General features: G+C 42.1%; 1 protein-coding gene across 1 annotated transcript in view; it reads left to right on the forward strand.

Annotated features, from left to right (window-relative positions):
- The first annotated feature begins 3,187 nt into the window (after positions 1 to 3,187).
- slc7a14a (solute carrier family 7 member 14a) overlaps positions 3,188 to 23,956 on the forward strand; it is a 44,680-nt gene continuing 23,911 nt past the window's right edge. The window contains exon 1 of the mRNA XM_061743196.1: positions 3,188 to 3,271. The gene's annotated coding sequence lies outside the window, so the exon portion shown is untranslated. The remainder of the gene's footprint in view (positions 3,272 to 23,956) is intronic.

Below are 23,956 nucleotides of genomic sequence, written 5' to 3' on the forward strand. Positions count from 1 at the left end.
ATGGGAAAAAATCAGGGGATACAAATATTTCTTTTTCTAAATGTTGCGAAGGCGTGTTTCATCACCAAGGACAGGACTCTTTGATCATCTACTTGGTGTTCTATGGTCTCCTGGGCATTTTGATGAGCTTTCCTTCTTTTTAAGAATGCACCAAACTGATTTGGCAAGACCTACGGTTGTATCAACATATCGATGAACTATTGATGACCTCCATGAGATCTCCTCGTAGATCCAGTCAAACAGCTGCTAAATGCCAACTCAATAAACACCTTTTATCGGTTTTATTTACCTTGATGTAATTAAAGAATGGACCACACCAAACCACTAAACTTCCCTTTCACAGCTTCTGAATATGGAGGTATTTTGTTGCAGTAATTCCTTTATGGCGGAATTCAATATTTTCGTGAAGCCTCTTAAATTAAAGCTGAATGTCTCCGCTTGAATATAATACGGAGGCAAAAATATACATTTATTTAAATTGGATTTGGATCTTTATTAATTGAACTTGATCACTTTTCCATGTTGATTAACAGTTTTTTTTTCTTAATTTTTATATAAATCCGGCAGGGCTGACAGTGGCTCAGGTGGTAGAGCAGGTCGTCCAATGATCCAAGCGTTGGTGTATCGAACCATGCTCCCAGTCATCTGTCGTTGGGTCTTTGGGTGAGACACTTCATCCTCCTTGCCTCCAGTTAGGGCATCTCTGGTGTGTGAATGTTGTATTAATTTCCTGGTGGTGGTCGGAGAGGCCGCTAGTTACAGGGCAGCTGTGGCTACACGTGTAGTTTACCATCACCAAGTATGAATAGGGAGTAAATAAATAATGGACCCATTGTGAGCGCTTTGAGTGTCCTTAGAGATCCATTATTATTAATTCCATTGTTTCACTATTATTTTTTCAGAGTGACTATTTGCACCAGGGTACAAATAGCCAGCCCCCACCAGCTGAGCTATTCCCACCCTGTTGACATATGAAAACAAATGTGTTGCCCATGCGCTTGTGCACCACTCTAAAATTGGAACCATGTCAAACAACAGAGCCAGGCAAACGTCTGCTCTCACACTTTTGTATGAACAATTTTTTCTCTTATGTCATTGCAAGATATTTTCAAGAGATTAAATTAAGTTTATCAAAAGTGGTGTGAATACCTGTCAATCAATAATAACACATGGGTGCAAATAGCACACACTGATATTGGTAGCAGGGTGTAAATAGCCTACGCATCATTACTTGCACCTGGGTGCCTAAGCCTATTTGTTTTCGTTTAACAGGGTGTGTGTTTGAAACGTAAGCATATCCAGTTTAACATAGTTCTCCTGGTTTAATGAAACACACGGCAGCATTTTCCTTTAAGCCGACTACTTTATTCCTCCCAGTGATCTGGATCACAGCTTATTCAACATGCACAGATACACACAATGCAGCTGACATAAATAGGCTATCTATGACAAAAGATGTAGACATCTGCTAAATTTTTGATCAGAGACCAACACAGGATTAATAATTAAGCAGCAAGCCTTTTCATGACTCTCACTGCCCCTGCCTTTGGGTATGGATGGTGGGTGCATTTCCCTTTAATGTTGCCACGAAGGTCGTTCTTCAATATCGCCACATCTGTGAAATATGTCACACGACGAGAAAATGTCCATTAAATTGAGTCGTTCGATCCCTCACCTTACATTTAGGACAAGGATTTCTTGCCACGTAATGTGTGCACCAAACTGACTGTATTTCTGTGTCTTTCATGAATGAGAAATAAACCAAATAACTAAATGACTGTACATGCTGAGGGGAATATAAAACCACTGATTAACGAGCAGGAGAAGTACCCTTTTGAGCCAGCAATGCTGGAACTCTTATAAAGCCAATACAGAAATGTTAAAATACTCATTTCCATGTTGAACATGTTGTATTCAATAGGGCATCATGGGAAAAAAAAGAAATAAAAAGCTCCAGATCCGAGTACAATTATGCAGGTTTGTCATTAAAGAATTTGTTCAAAAAAGGATCAGCTTTGTCATCTTTATTTCTGATCATCTTCCCATCATGCTGAATCTGCTGTACCTTTGAGGGTACGCCCCATGTGGAGGTTAAGGATACGTGGAGGGACCATCCAGCTACTCCCAAATTGGCTGCAAAGAAACATTTGAAAGAGTGCATTTGTACAGTATTCTCATAGTCTCACCCAAAAATGTCCCACCACCAAACCAAAGACAGCTCACTGAATTTGACGAACAGCCCACCGGTCTGATGCCTTGCCGGTGTGGTCTTTTTACACACATTGATCAGTTGGTGCTTTTACACCCTTCAGCTTTTTGCAGCTGATCACTATTGTTTGATCTTAACTGAAAGCATTTAATTAATTGTTTGCTATTGGTGGTAAGAGAGAACTCATATAACATATTATTGCAAAAGAAAAAAAAAAAAATAAATAAATTAAAAAAAAAAAAAAAAATATATATATATATATATATATATATATATATATATATATATATATATATATATATATATATATATATATATATATATATATATCTTTTTTTTTCATGCATATGCATGCATATGTGTGTGTGTGTATATATATGTATATTTTTTATTTATTTATTTTTTCCCTGCCTAACTCTATTATACAAATTAATATATATATATATATATATATATATATATATATATATATATATATATATATATATATATATATATATATATATATGATATATATATATATATGATATATATGTGTGTGTGTGTGTGTGTGTGTGTGTGTGTGTGTATATGTGTATTTTTTATTTATTTATTTTTTCCCTGCCTAACTCTATTATATGTTACAAGTTAAGATGTGCTTTTTTCCATGTTTACTGGTGAGTGTGTGCTACAGTGCCGCGCCGTGCGTGGAATTAAAGGGATATAGAGCGTGTTGCGGCGGTGATCCTCGCGTCGTGGTCTGATCGGAGTGGATCGGGGTGGATCGGCGGGGGTCGGCCGCGCAGCGACGTCCCTGCAGCTCCGTGTCCCGACCGTCCAGGAAACAACCCGGATGAATACAACGCTGAGTGTGTCGACGGTCACATGTCGTGCAGCGGGCTTCTAAATCATTTAAATCTTTTGACATCATCGGCTCGGCCTCACCCTCCTCCTCCTCCCCCCTCCCTCCCTCTTCTCCCCTCCCTCCCGCTGATGCACCGCGCAGCCCGGAGATGCTGCTGCTGATGTTGGCGAGCGACTGCAGCATCCGACATGGGCATCCTCTAATCCAGCCGCGGCACAGTGAGTCCTTTCATTCCACTTTCCTCCCCGCCTCACCCTGCCCTTATTCCAAACTTGATATCATCACTATCTCCCCAAATTGCATTTAATTTCCCCCCCGTTCTCCCTGTTTTTTGTTTTGTTTTCTTCTTCCTTTGTGCGATCCTCTTTTTTTTGTGAACGATGGCGCACAGCGCTGCGGAAGCGTCCCCGTGAAGGAGACTTTTTGGCGGATCGGAGGGGGTTTTCACACCTCCTGTGCGTCTACCCCACCTCAATGAGGTGTTTCTTTGATAAGGAGAGGGGATGACAGAGTTTAGGGCGGGTGTCGCTGCTCCCCAAGGACTAGAGCTGCAGCTGCTTCCTAAGGAGGGCTGGGAGGATGAGATGAGTACAGGAAGAGCAGGAGGGTGGCTGGGACGCAACTTATAAGGGTGGGATGTGTAATTAAAGGTGGACAATATTTTTCCTATTTTTGTTTGATGTTGTTTTTTTGCTATGATGGGTGCATAGGAGTGTCAAAGAAAGAAGAGAAGGAATAAAATGTGTTCTCTTTATCCTGAGGGCGACTAGGAAGGAAGGTTATCTATCTACAGTGTATCTATCTATCTATCTATCTATCTATCTATCTATCTATCTATCTATCTATCTATCTATCTATCTATCTATCTATCTATCTATCTATCTATCTATCTATCTATCTATCTATCTATCTATCTATCTATTTCTGAGGCATCACACTGCACTGGGTGTGTGTTTTGTGTTGGTGTGTTGGTGTCTATGTGAGGACAAGCTCACTCAGACCCTGAAAGCCTCGGGCTCTAGATCTGGGCTAATCCCTAATGACATGGCCAGATCTCGCCCTCTTTCTCCATCTCTCTTTTCATTTGCCATAAGGTCTTTACTCTCTGTTTTTCCCCCCTCTTCTCATTTTTTTTTTTGTTGTTGAAATACTCATTTCCGATGATGTCTGGAAATAGACGTGAGCTTGTTAACAGAAGCTCAGTGGGGCTGTCAATACTCAACAGGTGCCTGTTTGTTAAATGAAAGACTGCTTTTGGGACATGAAGCTTGATTTCATGTTTACCTACTGCTGTGTGTGCTTACCGGATGTCTTGGCTTGAAGATGGAACATGTAAAACACGGATGTTCTCTCTTTTTTTTTTCTTATTTGCAGATTAACAATATTGAAAGAAATTATACTTTCAAACTGTGAATTAAGAACTTCATTTTTATAAAGCCTTAAACTGCAAATCAATAAAGACGAGGAAGGTCGTTCAAAGCTGGTAGGTTCTCCGAAGGACAATGGACTCCAAGGAGGAAAAAGAGAAGGATTAAGACCATGATGAGGAAATTATGGGGTTGGTGAAACCGCACTATAAGACAGAAACAGATGATTACATAACTGACAAATTTAGCAGCTTGTCTCCCTGCATATCCCTCAGACGTGCGCTCACGCCGCCCCGGAGACATGCAGGTCTCACATTAGAGGACAGGGTCACATGTTCAAAGAAGCTGGAGGTGCAGTCGCTGCCTTCCTTCTGAGGAGCTCTTAAAGGAACATCCTGGAGCTAAAGCATCTCCATGGGTCTGTTATTAGAGGATAGGGTGTGTAACCTTTCACCAGCAATCAAAACGATGTGGATCAAAGAATTTTTAAGAGAGAATTATTCATGTGCATCAAAGTGGTAATTGATGATAGCACTTGTGGTGATAGAGCTACATCGAAAGAGCTATTTTTTAGCCTCAAGATTCAAAAATGTCATTCCACTCGATGGTGTGGATAAGGTCTCTACAGACTGAGGTAAATGTAACCTTTTATGTGTCCAAAAAGCATGTAAAAAGACTCCTTCTGGTTGCCAGTGTGTTGTTATTAGGGCTGTCAAAGCTTCCTTGAGTGGAAAATCTTAAATATCTCGGGATGTTATTCACAGGGGAGGGGAGAACAGAGCGGGACATCTATAGGCGGATTGATGCGCCGTCTGCGGAAATGTGGACTACTCACCGGACTGTTATGAAGAAAGAGTTGAGCCAGGATGCAAGCCTTGCCGTTTACTGGTCGACCCATGTTCCCACCTTCACCTGTGGTCACGAATCATCATAATGTCACGGACACAGGCGTCTGAAATGAGTTTCTTCCATTGGGTGGACTCCTCCTAAGAGATAGGGTTCCATCATCCGGGGGGGACTTGGAGTGTTCTCCTCCACCTCGAGAGAAGCTAGTTGAGGTGGTTTGGGCACCTGGCGATGATGCCCCTCTAGGAAGGTGTTTCGGGCGTGTCCAACTGGGAGGAGGCCCTGGGAAAGAGCCAGGATACGCTGGATAGATTATATCTCTAGATGGGTCTGGGGATACCCCGTTGCAGGAGTTTATGGATGGATGGATGGATGGATGGATGGATGGATGGATGGGTGGATGGATGGATGGATGGATGGATGGATGGATGGGTGCTTTGCACTGGATCGACTGGTGATGTGACAACCAAACATGCTTAGTCATTCACATTTTATGAAATACGACTGCTGTGACTGAAGAGTTAACCTTAAGGGTTAGCCAGTGATGTGATGGAGGACTGCAAGGCCTCGTCATCTCTGATGTCACCACTGAAATGACATTTGAAGCCATAGATCCTGCCGTGACCTCGGCAGCTACTCCTCCCTGGCACGCCCGAAAGAGGCGGGAACCAGCCGGGACGAAGCCCAGGGGGACTGCACGGCTGTGATTTAGCTTCACCTCGACGGTCCCTGTCCTTCAGAGCTGCTCGTGTCCTCGATTTAGCGTTGACATTATTCATTTTTAAATTTCCGCCGCCTCACTGGCATCAACAGAGAAGAGGATGGATTGATAGATGTGATCAGAATGAAAGTGAGGTAATGTTTTCTCTTTAGGAACTGATCCAAAACATGCCAAATGTGAGTCAGAGCCTTCGCTGTAAAACTGAAGACCCACCCCCAACTAATCATTTCTCCTCAAATAATACAACATTTTAAAGTTTTTTTTATCTTAGTGGACATCCTGCCAACTCTGGTGGTTTCTCATCTGTCATGTGGCAGGTAATGTTCCAGCTTAGCGGGCGTCAAACATACCACCTCATAGATGCAGCCCGTTTAGGGGGAAAACAAAAACACGCACATCTGGAAGATCTGGGTAATTGAGCGGCCTATTGTGCGTTGAATGGCTGTTGAGAATTTGCTCATTAGGTTTGATCAGCGACACCTGTGCAAATTGTGTTTACTGGTGGTTCATCGTTCGGGGACTTCGTTGTTTTGAAGAGGAAGTACGAACTGAGCCAAAGCGGCTGAGCAAAACTATAACAGCACACTCGCTGCAGCGAGGAGACAGGAGGAGAGGGAGAGACTCTCAGCTGATCCAGAAATGACAAATGACTGATGCGAATGGGTGTCCCTGAAGCATGCATTATTCAGAAGCTTTCTTTTAATAATTTCCCTCTGCATGTACAACCTAGCAAAGTGAATGTGTCCATGAAATCAGTCAACGCTTGACAATTACAGTATCATTCTTGTCACTCACCTGACTGCTCCCGTTAGATTATTTCATTTGGTGTTTTCAAGAATTTAGAGTATTGACTGATTGTTGAACAGCGGTAAGTACACTGAAAAAATAGCAATTACATAAGTAAAAAGAAAAAAATTACAGGGTTACACATTAAAAAGACCGACTAATATTATATGCGTTAATGCAAATAGCGTTTAATGCCACAATTTTCTTTTAATGCAAAAAAGTGCGTTTCAAGAAATATTACCCCGAGCGCAACCTGTAGCTTTGCATACTACGACAATTAATGAGGAAGTGATGATGGCTAGACATAGTTTGAGCCAATTGTCAATCAAAAGGATCCCCCTTGTATTAGATTATTGGATATTTTTAGCATTTAATACAATAACAAGCATTTTTTTAAAGCCAGGATAACTGTCTGCTCCTGTATTATTGCAATATAAAAAAATCTCTTCTGAAGGAAAATTAAATTTTCCTAGTTTTGGTTTAACCGGGGGGGGGGGGGGGGGGGGGGGCTTGGACAGAGTCGGTAATATTACTTCAGTGTGACACCAAAAACTATTATTCTGAAATACAGGGCTGATGTTGCAGATAGATTTGTTCAGACTGCTAGAACCCCTCAGTCATGTTGCTCGGTCCAAGAGGAGACAAGAAGTTAAGTATTAAGATCCTGACCCGCCCCAGAGTTTCTGAAAAGCAGTTTAAAATGATGATAACAACGCTATTTTGAAAGTATAAAGTCACACCGTTTCACTTTGACGGCATGAAATCAGAAAGGCTGCTGGCTTCGCTCTCATTTTTAATCAGCTTCCTGTTTGCCAGCAGCTTGATTGTGTTTGCACACAAAAAAGATTGAAGATTAGACACTGGAAGGAAATGATGTGGCTTTTTAAAAGATTTTTATGTACCTGTTTGGATGAATCAAATCAATGTTATTTTCTTCCCTTTCCTGACAATCAATGCCTTTGATTTAATCATGTCCTCATTAAGTTTTTACTATAAAATGACTCATGCAGCATGCTGCGGGAAAAAGGCACATGCGAGCTCCTGTATTTATGAATGGCTTACCGGCCCCCACCTTCCCTGCTCCATGAGACGCACTGACGTCAGAGAGCCTGGCTGTGCATAAAGGCTAATATAATCAGAGCCTCACACTCGCAGACATACAACGCACTGCATGCAACAGACACACACATACACACACACACACCTGAGGGTTTTGTGTCAGCAGGCAGTAAAGGCAGAGAAAAAAGCAGGCTAAATGAAAAGAGAAACAGATGAAAAGGAGAGAGAGAAGGTTAGAGGGTGGGAGGTGGAAGGCCTTGATCTTTATCACCATCATGTAATCAGATTACCGTTTTGAGTTCGTGACTTGAGTTGCTTCCTCTGAGGTTCGTCATTAGATTTTCATGAGCTATCGCCTCACTTGTCATTGTTGTACGTTCTTTCCTTTTAAATCTGAGCATTTTCCAGTGAAAACGTGCATTGAATTTCACATCATATAAACTGATACTCAGAGCTTGACCTGAACTTAAAGTTACCGTAAGAGCGGTAGTTTTGGGATCATGATTGTAATGCCTGAAAAGCATGCTGCGATATTTATAGGCTTTTAAAACCAACAATCTGGTCCGCTGCATCTCTGTGATGCTTTGCAAAAAGTCTGTCAACCTGAAGATTAATGTATGCATCTCTTTAAAATGTCCAAAGTACTATATTTAACTTCATTCATGCTTGTGTCAGTGTCAAAATAGTTATAATTGGTAAAAAGTATATTCAATTAACAATAGTCCCCGGTTGCTCTTTAATGACCCACACGGCTTCGGTGGGAGACTGATCTGGACTGCAGGCTGGTCAAGTAAACCATCACAGATGCTGGCTGTCGATCCGTTCTCTGATAACATTAAATACAGAACGTGGAACCCTTTTTTTTTTAACCATGAGCAGCTGATATATGGGCTCACCGTGTGACAAATCATGTGTCCACTGTTCTCAGATGACCTCATGCACCGAGGACATCCTGTTGCTCTGCAGAGTGGATATATGGCTTCCTCTTTGCGTAAGAGGATTTCTGGTTACATTGTACAGATGTACAGATCTGATTGGAATGAACGTGAGCTAATGCTAGTTAGCATCATAGCTCAGCATCAGCCCAAGGACTGACAGCCTCCCAGGAATCTCAAGGCCCCAGTTACTGGTCCTCTGCAGCCAATACCAATATTCAGATAGGCTACTTTAAAGATTTGGCAAGTTTTACTAAAGGACTACATTGAAGCAGAGGTGGACAGAGTGCTCGACCCCAGTACTTGAGTAAGAGTACAAATACTACTGGTCAAAATCTACTCCGTTACAAGTAAAAGTAGCTCAGTCAAAATTTTACTCGAGTAAGAGTAGAAAAGTACTTGCTTTTAAAGGTACTTAAGTATCCAAAAGTAAATGCTTTTAAATTTACTTTAAGTAAAAGTAAGAGTAAGAGTAAGAGTAAATTTCTTATTTTCCACATCAGTAAATTACTATATTTTTTCTAAATTAATTTAAGGATCTTTTAACTCTTGTTTCTGAGAATTGGATGTTGAGTTGTTGAAAGCAGAGAGGTAGTTCTGCTTCGACAGACACAATAAACATTTGAAAATAAATGTCTGTGGTTTGTCTGTGCCCTCATTTTTTACTCGGTCGAACTCAAACATTGAGTTAAGATACGGCCAAGGATTTTGTGAAAGTCCCTGCTCCGAGTCCGGCTCATTATCAGACTCTGTCTTTCTTCTCCTGACACAGGCGTAGCCATTGTTGCGGCTCTGTTTTGACAAACGCAGGCTACTTTGGCGGTATCGTTTTGAGGAGGCTTGACGTATTTCCGCTTTACGTACATCCCAGTGGAGAGCGTGCACTGTGATAGGTCTCCTCCTTTGACAAAAACAGCTTGTGTCCAATAGGATTTTAGGGAAGAAGAAAAAAGAGCAGACCTGAAAGTAACAAGTACTTTTCAGCCTTCCTAGAAATTTACTCGAGTAAAAGTAAAAATATTTGTCTTGGAAATCTATTCAAGTAAGAGTAATAAGTACCAAAGAAATCTAATACTCAAGTAAAGTACAAATCCTCTGGATATGTACTTAAGTACAGTACTCAAGTAAATTTACTCCGTTACTGTCCACCACTGCATTGAAGTGATGTGTTCAATTGGTAGCATTTAATTCTGTCCATCTATCCCAAGTGGTTTCTTTCCTAGTGATAGTGACCTGATAGAGCTCCGGTGACCCTGCAACGCTGCAGGAGAGAAACAACTCCGGGAAAACTCTGCCTAACCGTAAACATTGAACATTTGAAGAGCCGTGCTGCTCGGCTGCTCAGTTCTAAAAAAAGAAACCGTTGAAAGCGAAGGGGAACAGAGTCACCTAAAGTGACACGCAGAGTGACACATGAAGGTGGAGTTGATGAAACATAAAGAAATACCCTCTGCCAGAGGGGTGTTTGAACACAGTGAGAAGTGAGCACAACGGGAACCCGTCTGCTGGCAAACAACTCCGTGCACTGTCAGAAACGGAGTGGGCGTGGAGAGGTGGGTGATTGAAATGGAAAAGGCAGCGGAGGGGGCAAGAGAGTGTGATGATAAAGAGATGGTCTATGACAGATGCAATGTCGGTGTCCATGACGATAATAAAAAAGTACATTACTCTCCGGAGCAGGGACTTGGTCGTCACTGACGATATTATCATTGCTATCACTAGGGTCCGAGCACTTACAGTCCGAAGGCCCTATTGTATCTGTATTTTTTTTTTCCTAATTTTTCCAACGAAATGAGGGCCTTCTTGCCCCCCTAAACGTGCCCCAAAAGTCACCAAATTTTGCACGCAAGCCAGGCCTGGCGAAAAATTTGATATTTAATGGTGGGCGTAGCCTAATGGCTCAACAGCGCCCCCTAAAAAACTTTGTGCCTCAAGCCCCACAATACGGTTTGACGTACATCCACGAAAATCGGCACACACCTGTATCATGTCGCAACTTAAAGAAAAGTCTCTTGGCGCCATGGCCGAAACCATACAGGAAGTCGGTCATTTTGACTTAATCGTGTAATTTTGGTGCAATTTATGCCATTCCCTCGGCAGTCAATACGGTCCGAACCGTAACGTGCACCCAGGTGTGTTATACATCAAAATGTGCGTTTCTATCCTGCGACGACACGCATTTCTTTTCTCAGTCAAAAGCGTTACCGTGGCGACGATAGACGCCAAAAAGCGCGTCCCCCCTTCATCTGATTGGTCCATATTTGATAGTTCCTGCTTTCTGCCATAACTTTTGAATGGTTTGACATAAAGAGTCGTGGGTGGTGTCATCTGACTCGGTTTTGAGTCCTTGAACATAATTGGTGCAAATTATCCCCGCCACTTCTTCTGATTGGTCGATATTTGATAGTTCCTATTTTCTGCCATAACCTTTCAATGGTTTGACATAAAGAGTCGTGGATGGTCTCATCAGACTCGGTTTTGAGTCCTTGACCTTTATTGGTGAAAATTGCATGCGCGAGGGCCCGTTCATCGCTGCTTGCAGCTTTAATTATTAATTATTTTTTTATATTTGAGTTTCTCGAAGAAGCTACAATGCTGAGCTTTTGACCACAGGTCTTCAAATGAGGTTTATATGAGCATTAAGTCTTCACTTGTGGTAGGCCTCTGTGTGTTAGATGGCCCCGTTGTTCTTTTGGCCCTTCGGGGCCACAGAGACAGAGATGTCATTGACATGGCTGGTTAGGCACGGAGCCCCAGGGAATGGCATTGTTGTTTTTATTTATCTTGCAGTCTGGAGCCCTGCTTCAGTTTGCCTTAAGCTTCAGGCCTCTGCTGTGCTGCATTAGGGGAAGATGGATGAGGATGTGGCAGCCTGAGCTGTGAGTAAACAGGCTTGGCTGACAGGCCAGTCATGCAGAGCAGGTGGCATGTTCCCTGCAATCAGTGCCCACAGATTCCACCTTGGAAACTTGGCAGGTCGGCAGGATTTACCTGAGGCAAAGTGACAACAGAAACGTTTTTTGTACATATATCGTTAGTTACAGCTGCCCTGCAAATTCAAAAACATAACATCATTAATCTGATGATTGAAACCTGCAGTGAAAAATATCCATCAACAGAGAATTAACAAATTAATTTCTATCGATAGAGGTCTTAAAATCTAGAGACAGCTTTTTCACATTTATCCTTTCTTATTCTTCATTCTCATTTTGGTCTTATATTAAAGGCTGCAATGATTAATTTACGTTCTTGACAAAAATCAATAATAAAAGATAGTCACCAACAAATTTAATTAAAGACTTCTGTCAGCAACCGATGCAACACCACAGCAACTGGCAGTAAAGTGTCCATCCTTTTATTTTTAATTAGCACATAATTTAAACAGCCTCATGCAAAATTTCAAAGCTGAGCGCTAAATAAGAGCTGTTTAATAATTATGGGGTTCATGATCTGATTAATCTTAACCTTAATGTTTACTGTAATGTCCTGTTAAGGAGGACTGGAACACATATTCTCACGGTGACCCTGAGTATGGTATGTATAGAACTAAATTAAAAGTTTGTGTGCTTAGTGTTTTATCAACTTTGCATTACTTTTTATTTCTTTTCTTTTTTTCCCCCCCGTCCATTTCAGAATGAAACCATCTTTCAACCAATAAATATATTTGTGAAAAAACGACAATCAAAATTGTTGACAAAAAAACCCCCACCCATGATTATACAAAAATCACCCTGGCTGCGTCCGAAATCCCATACTTACACCCTAATGAGTATGCAAAAACAGTATGTGAGATTTTTTGGTGCGTCCAAAACATTAGTACGTACACAATAGTGTGCGCTATCCATACTCATTCCGGAGAAATGTATTGGACACTAGCTAAGCAGAAACTTCCCACAATGCAATGCAGCGGTGTTTGGTTGCTAAGTGCTGTGCAGATACGTATATGTCATAAGTATAATATTAAGTATAATAATATTATTATATAATATTAATATTATAATATTCCTATATAATAATATTATATAATGTCATCTTGTTTGGGCCAGGATAAACGGGAAAGAGCAGAGCGGTGCTGCTACTGCTGCTCTGACAGGAGTTGTTACCATGGTAACAACTCTCCCTCCCAACAGCAGGAAGTGCCTTGTGGCTCTGAGTAGTACGTCCGAATTAATGCATACTACTGATATTTACTCAAAAGTTTGCCGAACTAAAGTATACTTTTTGAGTATATACTGTTTAGTATGGCATTTCGGACGCACCGCCTGTGTACAGTTGTCATGGATGTGAAATGTTGCTATGGAGACAAAAATCCTGTTTTTCACTTCGTTAGCCAGCTTCTAGTGGTCATCCGAGAAACTATTGTTCCTTCTTTGCTCAAAGAGGAAATCGGATGTTGCCCCTTTTGTCAGAAGTAGAGAAAAGTCCAACATTTCTTCCATTAACATAAGTGGCAGCTACACACCCTGGTGCTCGCCAATGAAATCATGCATGGGGGCGGGCTGATAGCTGCCAGAAAATCTTGTTTATCAACAAAATGTTGGAAAAACTGATTATTACTGTGTGCAATTGGCTCGTCTTCTACAACCAGATCTTGTGGTCATATTGTGAAAAAAGAAAAAGTTGAAGGAAGTGGTTGTAATCCTGGCTCAACTTGATCTGCATTTGGATGCAAAAGTTAATTACCCATAAACATAATCACAACCCTTGCGTTATCCAAATGTACTGAAGTCCACATTTCTGTGAAGAATATCAACCCGGTGACTCGCGCAGGCTGCACTCCTGCCTCTTGTTGAAGGGGAGCTGGGATGGGCTCCAGAGGACACTTGTGTCTCTGAATTGTTGCTAGGCGATGGAACAAGCAGATAACGACAGATGGATGGACTTGTATAACAGGAGGACAATAGTGGAATTTGTTATTGGGATAAGCAATCTCCAAATGGGGTCTTGAACAACGCGATGAGACAAAAATGATGGAAGTTTAAAGAGTACAACAAAAATGCAATTACTTGCTTCTATATTAATTCCATAGATGTTGTTTTACAACATACAATGTTTTGTAGTGAAGTTACTGTATGTTTCCCGTGTGTCTCTATCAGTTTGGTATAAATAGAGGATCAGAAGTCAGACAACGTTTGATTACTGCATGTCAGTCAAACCATCATTTCTCCCTCAAGTATCTGAAATACGCTGAAATATTCATAATAACTTTGTTTGCACAGTGAAAGGCCACTGATCCATGCAAGCTGTCCTTAAACGGAGCTTTTCCAGGGTGTGTATGTGTGTGGACAGGAGATGAGGTTCAAGGTTCCCAGAAATGAACTCGAGCATGTCCGTCGACAAGAAAGAGCTGAAGAATAACTTTGCATTCAAAGGCTGCCTTTAAAAAGAAAACTAAACTATTTAAATGTCTTAAAGAAAAATGTTAATGACTGACATCTCCTGACAGCAACGCTGTACTGGTGGCCTGTCCGGTGTCTGCCCTGCATCCCGCCTGGTGACAGCTGGGATAGGTTCCAGCGCCCCCCTGACCCCAAACAGGATGCAGCACAAACAGAAAATGGATGGATGACAGAAACAAATAAACTATAATGAAGTCTGACCTTCGCTGACAACAACCCTCTGCTGAATGTGTCAGCCTGCAAAGCACACAGCTCATGTCAATAGAACATCCTTACAAGGATGCAAGGAACTCTCTGGAAGTGGATATCCCTGCATCAGTGATGGAAGAAGGACTTCAGACCACAATTAAGGGAGAGGATATTTATATGAACAATTTAATATGCAAATGTTAGTCTTTTTAATTATTACATAAAAGAAACAACTTTAACAATTCTTAGTTCAGGGACCCCCTCCCCCCGGAGAAATGTGTTCTCGCGTCCACCACTTCCAGAAAATAAATGGCATCATTCTTTTCTCCCAGGTCTGGATGTTCTCATAGTCCAAGTTCTGTGATGTCTCTGTTCTTGGGAAGCATGTGACTGACTGAGATTTACTTGATTTCTCTTTCATCATTGCTTTCCATACACTTTTGTCATTGTTTGAATGATTCAGACGGGGTAAGACTGACTGAAAATATATGAGTGACCCAAATGGACATGTTTAAGGGACATTTGGACATGTTAGGGGATTGTCAGTTTATAATAGCAGTGATGAGAAATATATTATTGAAAATGTCCTACTCTTTGTCACATTCGATTATTCAGTTTCAGATCCTGAAACTCATGTTGTGTTTTGGATGGATTAGTAATGCTGTGACATCATCGGTTGTTGGGTTGATGTGTACACAATGGTGTGTGTAACTTATTGAGACAGAAAAGGTTGTACAATGAAATGAAACTATTTGGCTGTGTATTTAAAGGAAATTACGATTTTCTTTCACAGTATGGGAGTGAGGTGTCTTTTTTTCTTATTTACAAATGAGGGAATCCGTCTAACATCTGCAATGCAGATTCCTCACATGTCTTATTTTGCTGCAGAGGGCGCTGAGCCACAAGACAAGACTAGGTTGGCTAAGAGTCCTAGCTCTGTTGAGCCGTGTGTTCCTTCAACTACCAGCAATGATGACTTCCTGAACTTCTTCACCAATGATTGTTTTCTATTAGAGTGCATATTCGTGAAAGTCTTTCCGCTACTGGTGCCAATGTATCAAGTTTAGCAGCCTCAGGACTAGAAACTGATTTGTGCTTGGCCTGTTTCTGTCCAACTCTCTGACCTAACAAGAACCATAGCTTTGCACTAATTTGGAATGGGTTGAACTGTGTAGAGGGAATGCGCATGATGTCACAGATGCGACTTCACAGCGGGTTACGACCACTTAGTGGCAGAAAGACTGAGTGGCAGCATAGACTTTCAGTTTGAGCACAGGAAAACATCTAAACTGGGAAAGAGTTGTTGTGCGATCAAGTGTACTCATAGATTTAGCAAGAAATCGGAGTTATCGTTTTACAGACTGCCGAAAAATTCGCTTAAGAGAGACAAATGGATCGCTGCAATTTGCAGAAAAAACTGGATTCCAGGCACCGAAACGTGGATTTGCGGTTCCCATTTTGTATCAGGTAATGTTGGATTTTTGGGTAGCTAACGTTAAACGGTCAAATCATAAAGTTCAGTGTCCTCATCACTTTAATTTCGCCAACAAATCCTGCCTTGAAGTAGGACCAAGCGTCAAGACTTTTGTAAGCCTTCAAGCTTTGCTTCGTGTATTTCCCCGGCGTAGAAGCACATATAAATATCAGGAAACTTGATTCGCGGCCAAATATTAAAGGAGCCGTCTGTAAGAAATGTCCAAAACTGGTACTGCAGTCACTTTCAAAATATTGTTGAGCGGCGTGTACCCTCCCCCTCCTCCCCCCGACCAGAGGTTGCCAGGTAGGCTGCAGAATGCAGCAGGAACGTAGGCTGCCATGGCTGCGATAATTAGAGCCGAGCTGGCAACCCGGATGCCGAAACAATACTGACTTGGTGATTGGGAGATAGGTGGAGGGTGGAGCTTCAGAAACAATACTGACTTGGTGATTGGGAGATAGGTGGAGGGTGGAGCTTCAGAAACAATACTGACTTGGTGATTGGGAGATAGGTGGAGGGTGGAGCTTCAGGCCAAAACAAAAAATGACAACATAAACATCAGTTGAGGGCTGCAACTCCTCTTTTTAAACTGGAATATCCTGGCTTGAGTGCTGTTGTCAGTGACATAAGTATTTGAAATGAACATGATTTTTAAATGTCTGTTGACATATCGGGGTCATTTTATGATTCGTTTTATTATTGCTCTTACATACAGCTCCTTTAATGTCCATGGACCACTGGTTTTTCGGGTAACTGTACGGATCACTGTCAAGTCCAATTGTCTTTAATTTAAGTCGGCTCTTATCCCGTCACAGTTTCCCCGACTAGTTGCAGCCGTTTTTGCCACTCCGTGCGAGTAAGGGGGCGTGGTCCAGTGGGGGAAGTGACGTCAATGCAGACCCTCTATAGTTGAAGTGCCTTGAGATGATGCTTGTCATGGTTTGACGCTATATGAATAAAGCTGAACTAAATTGAATTGAGTGAAGTTGTGGATATAAGCAGCTATAATGAGTTTCCTGTGTCTCTCAGTGATATAGGGTTAAAATTTCTGTCACTCTGAAGGGAGTGACAGAAGAGCCAGTTGAGGTGGCTCAGGCACCTGGTCGGGATGCCTCATGGATGCTTCCCTGGGGAGATGTCTGGGGAATGTCCAGATTGGAGGAAGCCCTCAAGGTCGACCCAGAACATGCCGGAGAGATTAGATCTCTCAGCTGGCCCCAGAATATCTTGGCACCCCTTCGTAAGAGCTGGAGGAAGTGGCAAGTGCTGCCTCATGATCCGCAAAGATAAACAAGGTTGATCTTCAAGGATTTTAAATAAAATGGCTGTGCACATGAAGTTGGTCCAAAGGCCCAGTAATTGTCCTGTGAGGTTTTTTCCATCTAATTAAAGATAATGATTGACAAATACGGGCCCTAAATAATTTTGACGTAAATGCAATTAGCTGATGCACATGAATATATTATGGTGACTGGTGGCATTGCATTACAGAGATTTGAGTGCAGGCTGGCGGGGGCTCTAAGCACTTTACAGAGACAAACCTCATAAACCTTAACAATGAGAGGAACTGACGTTCAGCTGTGCACACACTTAAATGAATTATGCCAAATCAAATCTGTTTTTGTGCCTGCTGATCTATTAACTTATCTAGTATTATTTTCTTTAGCATGCCATTTGGCAATTTAGCACATAAAAACATAGTGTAAAGAAAATCCAGATAGAACTTGTCCCAGTGTGTTGCAAAATACTAGAGACACTGAGGCAGGAAGAAGTGATTGTGTGATTGTCGATTGGTTTGGAGGGAGAAAAAAAAAGAGAGACAAATTTCCTGACTCAGGTGTTCTCCTGAAAACTGTGCTGACTTCTGTCTGCAGGAAATGAGGATGGGGCCGTGGCGCCGTGCCAGGCCTAGTTCTTGTTCGAGCCAGGGCCATGCGGTGTAAGCTGGTTGCCAGGTTGGTTTTGAACGCTCACAAGAGCTCTTATCTTTATTAAGTCAATGCAGCTCTTACTGTAAAGTCAATCCGGTTATCCACCTCGCGCTTCAGACACAGCAGAGGTGGACACAGAGTTAGGCTTAGTCATGGCTGATTAGGCACAAGGATGGATGTTCTGACAGCTCTCTTATCTGCAGAGGAGTCACTCTCACACCGAGATACAAGAGGTGGAAGGGATGATTGCGATGGCAGTGATTCAGCTATGGATTTTCTAACAGAAGCACTCTGCCTGAGCACATGATCGCCTTCAAAAAGTTATACTGAATGGTTTGGTCAAAAGTCTGGTTCAAAAGTGGATTTAACTGTGAAACTGGGATTCCATCAAGATCCAAATCTATTTCTACTTCCAACCAATATCTCACTCACCAATTCCTTCACTTCAATCTCCTCCAAAATATCTGGCACTTTAGTTTTTCTTCCATGGGGACATTTTTCAAAGACTAGTGAGCTATTAAGGCTTCTCAACATCACCCGGGTACATCCGAAGCTTGATATCTTATCTTGATATCTTGATATCTTGATATCTTGATGTCTTTTTATAACATTGAACAATCAGTGCTGAGTGCAAAGTAATTACTTTCAGTTAAACCTACCGAGGTGAAATTGAGCTTAATTAATGTAGTATTGCACAAATGCAAGCAATGGACAAACATTCACACTTAACATGGTTAATTGTTTCTTGAACTGGAGTTTTGTGAAGTTCTTAAATTACCGTTGTATTTGGGGAATCGTGATTTAATAAAACTACTAAAAGGGGGCCATCAAAAACAACATGGACCTCAGAAATCTCATAGTGATTTGAAAAAGCAGTATAATGGGAATTTTCCCATATGTGGCCTCTTTCTGGGTCTGATAGCCTAGCACCCCATTAGATTTCCCCTTTAAGCCCTGATTATGGTTCTGCCCTACACCAACGCAGAACACACGCCGCTGCCGTGACGCCGTCCTGAATCCTTTGGACTTCTCCGTCACTCCATTTCGCCGCGGTGCAATACCCCCCGTGAGCGCTAGGGGGGTGTGTTATTTTCCGGAATGGTTTATCCGACTTTTCCGGTCACAGTGAATCAAAGAGATAAGGACAACTATTGTGCAAAAAACCAAAACAAAGAAAAATCACACACACGAGGAAAAGAGCGGTGAAAGTTCACTACTGCTTCACGAACCGGAAATGCGTTGCTACCAAGCAAACCAATCACAGCCCTCTCGGTCTGCGTTGGGTCTGTGACCTCTCGATGCGTAGTTACAATTTGTGGGGTGTGCGCGTCAGGCATGGCGTGGCGTGCGCTGTGGGGTGCTCATTGCGGCGCAACCTGCGGCGCACGCTTGCTGTCGATTTAACGCAGAAACATAATCCAGCCTTTAGCCTTCATAGTGAGAGAGGACACCAATTATTCAAAGGTACTTATGTACCGTATTTCCAAAACAGTGAGGCTCTGTGTCTATGCATCAGAACATCTATAAAGTCCAAGTCTTGAGGACCATCATCCTACATGTTTTATATGGTTTCCCTCTCCTTTACATATGCTTACAAAATGAATGCGTCACCGTGAGCTCGTTAGGAAGGTCTGCACCATAAACTGGATAAGAAGAACTGGACAAACCCCTGTGATGCCACCCGTTGATAGGGTTTCCTGAAAAGTGACCTTTGAAGGCTCTTTGTCCTTGTTTTGCAGAATTTCATGTTACACACAGGTGAAACAAACACTCCCACCTTGGTGCAGTTACCATAAGTTAGCTGTTGTAGTTTTGCGAGGTCTCAGTGGAGGTCTGGGCAAAGTCAGAATTAGTTCATCCGAAAGGGTAGTCTACCTGGAGGGTGGCTCGGAGGGAGGAGCTGGGATCCAGCTATGATAGCTATGATAGCTGCAATCATGTTACTGATGCATGGTTTCTTAGCTAAACTTAATTTTCAGACTCTCATAGGGGAGTCCACTGCCACTCTGATGACCTGAACAGCTGGACCATGTAACATGGGGTGGTTGGCAGAGATTACACCACTTTTTTTAAGTCAGCCTCCAGTGGTCAGTTGAAGAACTGCAGTTATGTTTTTGCTCCCATTTTTTGTAGGTTTCCATGAGGAAGGTTCAAAAGAAGTGTTTATTTTTATCTAAAAATGATTACATTTCACTTTCAACATTTTATATAGCCATTTAAGGATCAATTGTGATCATCAATAGTTGTCATCATAACTCTTGTTCAGCTTTAGGATTGGAGCTGCTCCTCAAAATGAGAAATCTATCCCTGTGTCTGATCGGCGATGACGAAGCTCGTCTGTGTTCGCCAGACTGGGCACTCATTGATTTTATACGTGGACTTAATGAAGATGAGCGCTCTTCTGAACCAACCTGGCAACCCGCCTGCATTGCATGGCCCTGATCCCAATGAAAACAAGACCTGGCGAGCGTCTCTGGCAGACAGAACAGGAAGCAGTTTATTGTGAAACACCTGAGTCAGCAACATTTTTCTCGCTGTTGTGATTTTTTTTTTTGTCTATTTGTCCCTCATCAGTGTGCAATTCAAGTTTGAAGCCATAAATCAGCATTTTGGTAAATCGGAGGTTGGATAGGATTGCTAATCCCTCAAATGATACTGTACAGGATTGAACAACTATGTTGTCGTTGTAAGCTGTTTAGGGAGTAAAGAGTGAATTGTTCTGACTAATATATAACTGCTCATTCTTATCAGTGTTCATTTATTTGTCATGTTTTTCAGACAAATCTCCCCAACCTTAAATACTATTTCAGTAACCAGTCCTACGTGAAGCCAGTTCTCCAGCTCAAACTCTGCCAGCTATTGTTTGTTGCTTGTGACTCTTTAAATGACCTGCAGTCACCGCAGGGCAGGTGAAGGTCCCTGCACATCAAACGTAGCTGAGAATATCATGATGCAGAGAAAAAAAATAGATGAATGTATAACCAGCAGTCAGTGTAAATCTCATTTATGATATATTATTACGTTTTCATCTGCTGTTTCAACAATGCAATTTTTCAGTTTGTGGAAGGACCTTTTCTATCACTCACATGCACAGAGGCTTGACTTCAACCCCATTAATCACCTTTGCGATGAACTGAAATGACATTTGCAGGCCAGGCTTTCCAACAACATTGCATGACTTCGTAAATGCTCTACAGATTGAATAATCACAAAATTCCCTCAAAAACTCTCCAAAAGCGTATAAAGCGTTGAAAGAAAAGTAAAAAGCTGAAAAGGGCAGATAAACTATATATTAAAGTCATTACAGGCTCTGCTGGGGTAATGGTCAGATGTCTGCGGGGCGTCGTCTATAAGGAGCTTCAGGTACTTGTCTCTCAGATACCTTCTGATGTCCATCTCAATCCAAACACCTTCCCAGCTTCCACCATGGGTTCAGATCCTACGTACTGGGGGTTAGAATATTTCCATGTAGGTCTGTAAAGACTGACTGAACTTGGCCTTGTCGTGGTTAAAGAGCTCCCACTCTACTCACGCTTGAATTACGTCCCCTTTTGAGATTTTTATACCTATGCAGTTGCTCTTGCCCAGTGTAGATACACTATTCAGCCCCCTTTTGTCTCAAACTAAGCAGCTAGATAATTGCAGTCATCGTAGCTGAAGGGTGACGTGGGTGTACCGTGGAAGTGCGTGTTTGATCAGTAACGTATGTTCCCCTCTCAGAGGAGATGAATGGTGAGTGCTGCTTCGGCGCTGCTAAGAGCGAGTGCGGGTGCAGGTTGGACTGCACTAAACCTGAAGAATATAATAGACCTCTTTTCAACAGCATCTCTGCTCGCACCGTCATCACACACACTCCAACAATGAGCATGTTTCATTGTTGTGAAGCAGCGCAGTGCACACTCGTGATGGGTGTTCTGCTTTGACTATGGGCTTCTTGTTTGCTGAATTATGTACAAACATGATGAAATATTTTTTTGTGTTTATATATTTAAACAGGTGTAGAAAATTCTAAATTAAAGGAAAATTTTGAATGAGTGTTTCTATCAATGAACAACATTTAATTTTTCCAAAGCAACAATATGATGGACAATGTCATTCATACTTTCTTTGTCATTCATACTTTCTGTTTATTTATTAGTGAAAAACTTGCTTTTGTAATTTCAACTGCTTCATATACATTTATTTTGTATTACATTGTAGTAGTTACTTTACATGTTCATAATTCAATAATACAAAAACACTAATGGCAAGTTTGATTTATGTCTCCCACCGGTGCCAACATATTTGGAAAATGACAGAGTTTGTGTGATTTTTGACCTTATACACCACCACAAAAAATAATGAAAAGTTACATTTTAAGATAGTTCTTGAAATCAGGGCTTTTATCATTTAGGAATTATAGCTTCTTCTTTTTTTTGACTTGTGTAAGTTCTGTACCAAAATCTTCCTTAATAGTGGTGAATTACGGTCAATAATGAACCGTTTTGTCATCATTCAGTATAAAATGTAGCACACTGCTGAGGTCTCCAGCAAGTTTTACAGATAAAACAAAAATTTTCGTAAGAAATTTTGAACGGGTGCCATTGTGCCCAATAGTGTCTCTACGACGTCTCTACGACGTCTCCAAGACATCTCTACGACATCTCCACGACGTTTCAACAACGTCTCTACGACATCTCAACGACATCTCAACGACATCTCAACGACATCTCTATGACATCTCTACGACGTCTCTACGACGTCTCGTCTGTCATTTTGTGCGGGTTTGTCTCAAAATTGCTGCAAAAATGCTGGTGGAATACGGAAGAGTGAAGAAGAAGGAGAAATTTGACCCCTAAATGAACTGAAGCATTCGGCAGCCAGTGAGTGTGTCAATTTAAAAAAAAACTGAAAGAAAAAAATGGATCTGGTTATATTGATGCCTGGATGTCAATATAACAAATGAACGGTGCAGCCCCCGGTTTCTGACAGAAGAAGCTAGATAAATTCTGAGGTGACCAGGGGCCTCATTTAAAATGGAGTGCGTAGGAGTCATACTAAAAGTGCACGTACTCTCAAAAGCCGAAAATGCCGTGCGCAAAAAAAAATCCGGATCAATAAAACCATGTGCACGCAGATTTTCCACGCAGTCCAGCTGGAAGGTTGCGTAGCTGAATCCGCCTCCTATCACGCCCAGAAATGCATATGGATGAGCCTGCTGAGCATGCGCAGTGGCTTTCTGCAGCCTGTTTGGCGCAGATCCATGGTTTGGCGTCAGAATGAATGAGAAGTAGCAGCCACCGTGACACTGACTTTCACGGAGACCTAGATATGATGTGGAGGACAGGAAAACCAAATTATTTGGTGGTCACAGTAAAAGTTAGAATAAGTATATAAATAGTAGGCTAAACAATAAAATAAAGCGAGTGAGTGGCAGCACGCCGTTGCTGCGCTAAACGCCGTGAGTTCCCCGGCGCAACAGGGGGACACACGTCCCCCTGTCTTTTCAAAATCATGTATTTGTCCCCCCCACTTTTTACAGTTTAAAAACTAACGGTAGGATCAGCAAATCATCAAGACACTCGGGACGGCGGCCGGGCAACCCCCGCTCCCCCTCCTCCCTCCCGTCTCTCCTCAGAGCTGCTCTAGGCTGATTTATGGTTCCGCGTCACACCAACGCAGAGCCTACGGCGTAGGGTACGCGGCGACGCGCACCATACGCCGGACCCTACGGCGTAGGCTCTGCGTTGGTGTGACGCAGAACCATAATTCCGGCTGTAACAACATGAGCGCACGTAGTACCCGTGCATGACAGGCAGACACACACGGGGAGAAGAGACTATTTCTTTAATTTTTTTTAAAACTTTATCCTTATGAACGCAATTGTTATATAGTCCAACTTTCCTTATTTTAATCAGAACACTTTCTTTTTTCCTCTTCGGCGTGGAGTAGTGGGCTCGGGGCGGCAGCCATCCCCCTCCCCGCTCCCCCCCCCGCCGCCTGCTCCGTTATCAGCACTATTTTATTAGTCTGATATATTTTGTGATATGTGATGACATTATTAAGAGTATGACATGAATCTGGCTTCATTTCACCACCTCACAGCCTGCGTCGCCAGTTCCCCGTGTCTTAAGTAAATTCTTACGGGAGGGTCCGAGTTGCCGTAAAGATACGCAGATTTTTCGGTTAGTTTTTTCTTTTTAGATCCGAGATT

Source organism: Cololabis saira, chromosome 16, assembly GCF_033807715.1.
Source record: "Cololabis saira isolate AMF1-May2022 chromosome 16, fColSai1.1, whole genome shotgun sequence".
Taxonomy (NCBI): domain Eukaryota; kingdom Metazoa; phylum Chordata; class Actinopteri; order Beloniformes; family Belonidae; genus Cololabis; species Cololabis saira.